Genomic DNA, 6,000 nt, shown 5'->3' with positions numbered 1-6,000 from the left:
AGGGAAAAAACATAACAAAGATAAAAATCCATCCAGAAATTTCAAAGAATTGCTATGAACTCCCAAATAGCCAGTTTAATTAATCCATACCCTTTGAAACTAACTGTATATTAAGACTTACTTGATAGCATAGAATGATGGCCTAAAGCAGCTTTGCACAGAGAAATATATTGAGTAACATTTTTTTCCCAAAAAAAAAAAAAAAAAAGTAGGAATGTCCTTTTAGGAATATCCTCTTTGATATAGAGGTTATTTAATTTATTCATACCAAATTGATCTTGATTAAATATAATTGCCAAATAAAGTTATTGCTACACGTGTTGTTAGTAGATTAGAGTAGTAAGCACAAAAATAATAATAATTAATGTAATTGAACCAATGGTTGTTGAGAGAAGGAAGGGATTATTTAATATAGTGAAACAAAACCTTGTTGGATGAATTCAAGCTTTTTCTCAATATGGCTACTGTTTCAGTAGCACTTTTGCTTTGAACTTTTTACTTGGAACTTAAGTTATTATGATATTCATTTAAGTATGGCCAAAGTCTGTTTTAAATTTTTTGCCTACTTAAATTTTTTATTACATAAGTTGCAAAAAACTATTATTTTTTATTGGTGAGGCTAAAATAAAATATATGCTGATTAATAACTCATCTGTTACACAGTTTTCTATTTAGAATTCTAAAATATATATATACTAATGAAATTTTGTTCTCAATTTGAGAAAATTAAAAAATAAAAGCATCTATCATATTTCCTCTTTTTTATTTACATTATTATATACAAACTATTCTTAATCTAGAATGAATAAAAAGATATATACATCCACAATATTTGGAACATTTGTCTTAACTATTCGTCACTAATATCCAGCACTAAATGTATTGCCTAGCATATAGCAAGGGCTCTTATTGATAAATTTTTTGGAATCTATGTAGTAAATATAAAAAACTTCAATATATATTGTGGCCACACAAAACTAAAATGCAAATAAGTTGTAATCTCCATTTATTCAATACTTCATGTTTTTAAAATTTCCCCCCTAACTTACTATAAACTGACTACTATTAATACTAAGATTCTAAATTCCTTGATATAAAATGCATTTCTCCACTGTGGAAGTAGGATATCTTCATACTGAGAAAGACCACTCTCCCCACATGTGCTTCAAATCACATAGTATGACAGCTCTGATCAACTGGTCAAAGTATTCAAACTGGCTTGTATTTATAGATATTATTTTATACTACTGTTACTTTGGATCATTTCAAAATAGCTATGATTTTCCATTTCCCTTATAAATTTTATTGTTTGCAGTTTTTGTTCTAAGTTTGTCTTCTATTGCTAGAGATCTAATGCACAAATCAATCGTAGAGTACTAATAAAAAACGGATCTCAGTAATTTACCTAGCTAATCATTGGTGGCCTAGAAGAACTGAGAGTATTTTAATTCCAATGTTATAAAATAAACATATCTGAGCTAAGTTTAAATCCTCACTAATTTCAAATATTAAAATTTATTCTGTTAGGAACTATAGATTCATCTCTTGAAAAAATATGCATAGTGGAAAAATTAGTGTGCAATGATGCATATGATAGATCCATATTTTGTGGTATTTTTATGTCTGGATTCAGTATTTATCTGGAGTATTAATTACCATGTGCTCATTAAACATTAGCTATAAAAATAGTGTAAATTTACAGTCCAAAGAATGACTTTAAAAAATAAAGAGATGTGATAATACATTTAGCATCTTTTTGGTAAGAATGCATGAAACAGTTGTCCCTTCATATCCAAGAGGGATTGGTTCCAGGACTCACCTGTGAATACCAAAATCCTCGAATGTTCAAGTACCTTGTATAAAATGGCATAGTATCTGCATATAACCTCAGCACATTCTCCCATATTCTTTAAATCATCTCTAGGTTACTTATAATACCTTATACAATCTAAATTCTGTGTGTATAGTTGCTGGCATGCGGCAAATTCAAATTTTGCTTTTTGGAATTTTCTGGAATTTTTTGTTCTAACATTTTCTGTCAACAGTTGGTTGAGGGGGGAGGGTATAGCTCAGTGGTGGACTGTGTGCTTAGCATGCACGAGGTCCTGGGTTCAATCCCCATTACCTCCATTAAAATAAATAAGTAAATAAATAAACCTAATTACCTCCCCCCAAAACAAAACAAAAGCAAAAAATAAATAAATTCAATAAAATATTTTAAAAAACGGTTGGTTCTGCAAATGGGAAACCTTTGGATACAGAGGATAAACTGTATTTTTAAATCAGTTTTTCTCAAACAATTTAGTTCTCATTAAATAACTTTAACACACGTAAATATATGTATTTGTGCATGTGATTGTGCTTGAACAGATTAATCGATTAATCAATGTCAAATTAGTTACATATGCCTATTTATATTTCTTTTCTAAACTTAATGATTTTAGGCAGATCTTAATTTCCATAAAACTCCTGCCCCCTTTTTGTAAGTAGCACAGCATTATGGGCAATGGATTAAGACATTACTTATTGACATGCTCATTAGAAAACTCCCTCTGTGTCATGCTTCTGTACCCCTAAAACAGCTTTGCAGCAGCTACAATATACGTATGTATGTCCCTTTAATTTCTTTGAAAAAATACCACACTTCTCCTGCTCTAGGTTTAGTCCTCCATCTGTACATACTCTAAAACCTCCTCATGCTTCTTCAGGATTGTCCCTTGATCACTTTTTCTCCTTTCATGTACACGATTTTATGCAGATATATGCTTTTAATTATCTAGGGTTTATACCTAGAAGTGGCATTTGCTGAGTCAAATGGAGACTGGTTTGTTTTTCATCACTATTATTGTTATCTTATTTTGTAAACAGTCAAATTAATTTTATTACAACAAAACAATTATTTTGTAGATTATGTTAATGTTATTAACAAAATACATATGTTAACTTACAGTGGGAAAATCTATTTCTTCCCAGAATAATTGGCTTTTACTCATATACCAAATATTAGTATAGAATAAAGTATATATCATGAACTAAGTTTCAGTTAGTTCCAAATTCCAGGTCTTCGGTGGGCATTACCAGAATACTTCTTTCATGTAAATGCTGTACTGATACAGGTTCCCAAAGATCTTCTCCAATTATTTTTCACCTTCCCCCATGGAAAAAAAATACTCTAGTCAAATTCAATAAATTTCTTATAATTACCAACTATTAAATTTATGTCTTATTTTTATATAAAACTTTTGGCTGCAAGAGAACATATTCACAAATTGCTTTCATCATTTGTGAGGTGCCACAGGTTAAGGGAACCATGGTTTTCCCAAGATTTATACCTTGTGCTCCTGGAGCCAATATCCCTAAACATCTTCCCTGGGCTAATCCTAATTGCATTGTGCTAAGCACACCTAACAGCCCTCTTGAGCTTGGACAGTCTCTTCTCCATCTCTGTCGTCTAGCTTACTGCCTCATTCTTTGTTGAGTTCGTTGCACTCTTTTTTTTTTAATTCTAAATGATCAATCCAGGCTTATTACCATAATTTATCTTCCTCCCAGAATAATAGCCCTTATAAGAGGGTTATACGTGTTAATAAGTCTTTTTCCTTAGTGAATTTTCTCAAATTAAAGCGTATTTATCTTGTGTTACATGGCCTAAGCCACGCCAGACTCATTTGAAGTGTTTTGGCCAGTGTTGATTTATGGACCATACATGTTGGTTCCATTATGTACCGAATGTCTTTGTTTAATTTGGATATATATTATGTATCAAACGTACATTAAGTATCCTAGCAGAAAGTCAAGTGGGTATAAGTCAGTCCTAAATGTACTTTGAACACGCTGAAGAGCTTTCCATGGCTGCCCTCAGTCATTGTCGGAGGTTTTAATTATGGGTACAAAAAGCTTGCCATGTCACTCTTAGGTATGTATTAATCTTGATTTGTCAAACATTTCACATCCTGGCCTTTGCTTCTGAGCTACAGAAACAAGGCCTATAGGTACTACAGCACATTATTCTGAGACAGCCAGAGTACATATGTAACAATCTTCACTCATTATAGACAGATACTTTTCTCAAATAATTATCAGCTTTGTTAAAAACTATACAGTAATCAGTAGCTCTAATATTGAATAAATCTCACTGTGGTTTCTCTGGTGGCAGACATCCTTTCATTGCCCCCCAGGTTTCCTTGATAATAATCTGTGGAATTAGAGGCAAGACTATTGCCATATTAAAATAATTACAAATGTTCATTGAAAATGCATTTTCCAATTATTCAAACTGCTTTATGTAGGTCATACTGGCTTAAATATTATTAAGGTCTTCTGGATTCTAATTTATCTTGTCAATTTGCAGCAATGGTAATGTTTTTAGAAAGCAAGTGGCTTTAACTTGGACATTGGAGAATGTAGCTGAGAGACAATGTTGTTTTCATCCTCTCAAACTATGACATCAAAAACTACTAGTTTACCTTTTTCTCTTATTTTCATTTATCACTAGGTCTTATCCATTCCTCCTTCTCCTCACACCCCTTTCTTCTGGGAGTAAAAGCATATGATTCAACAAGAGTATTTATCAATAAAGCAGGAGTAGTGTGGATTTGACCAATGCTTCCCTCTTTGACCCATTCCAATTGTATAGAGGAAGATTTAATGTATTTATCTTATAGATTTCTCTCATCTTCTTGTCTACTAGGTTTCAAGAGTCTGAAACATCGAATCCTACTTTAGAACAGGAGAGAAGGAACAATGCATCCCATCATTCCTTTAGAAGTTCAGATAGCTGTATTTAGAACTACTGACATGGTGTAACTTTTTGCAGGGGATCCTTCCTCTAACTCATGAAAGCAATCCAGGTCCAGGAACTATAGGAACAGTTGGAAAAAAAAAAAGGCAATTTAACAACTAGGAAAGTGAATGCAAGTTCCAATGTTATCCTCATCCTATCTTCCTTATCTTCTTAATAATAACTCAATAACCCATGTAATATAGTTTAAATCACATAGATTTTATGGTACAAGCCACTTAGTCTTATCATCACCCCATTTGGTGAAAAGTATTTCAAATGTCCATTCCAATTTTTCAATCAAGCCACACTGTGGATGGTAAGGTTATTCTAAGACCATTACCTGTGATGCTTCTTAACCCACTGGCACACTGCAACTTCAGTAAAATGAGTTTCTAAGTCAGATGATACATAAGAAGGACGTCTAAATGGAAATAACATTTTTGTCCTGATCCTCTAATTTTCTTTACAATTTTAGCTTCAGAATAAGACTTTTTCTCATGAACCATTGCATGACTTCAATGTCCCTTTGACTATCTTTTCTACACAAGGAACCATCTCCAGGAGCACTGAGTATCCACTTACTGATTAGCATTTCCCTTCTAAGTTTGGAAAAGATTTTTTCTTATGAGCATCAACAATCTCTCCCTTAATTCTCCCATTCTGTGCGCAAAAAGTTACCATGCCTAGCACCACATAGCAGACTTATTTTTATTTTCCAGTGATATAAATTCTAATTCTTGGACCATACAGTCAAACTAGTAACACCACCACCACCACAATCATACTAGCACTCGTGTGTCAAAAATAGTAAGTAGGAAATTATACTTCGCTAATTATTTTATTTTTTCTATATTCTTATACAGTAATTTTCTATATTCCTGTATAGTACAGTAATTTGAAAAGCCTTCTCTCATAATAGTAACTTACTATGAAGATTCTTTATTACAAAGGCTTTTCACATACTATTATATTTTTAATTGAAGTGTCATTGATGTACAGTATTATAAAAGTTTTGAGTGTATGACATAGTGACTCACAATTTTTAAAGTTTATACTCCATTTATAGTTATTATAAAATGTTGGTTATACCCCTTGTGTTGTACTCTATATCCTTATAGCTTATTTACTTTATACATAGTGGTTTGTACCTCTTAATCGCCTACCCGTGTCTTGGTCCTCCATCCTTCTGTCTCCCCATTGGTAACCACTAGTTTGTT

This window comes from Camelus ferus, chromosome 6 (assembly GCF_009834535.1).
Source record: "Camelus ferus isolate YT-003-E chromosome 6, BCGSAC_Cfer_1.0, whole genome shotgun sequence".
Lineage (NCBI taxonomy): Eukaryota > Metazoa > Chordata > Mammalia > Artiodactyla > Camelidae > Camelus > Camelus ferus.
This window is presented reverse-complemented; position numbering follows the sequence as displayed.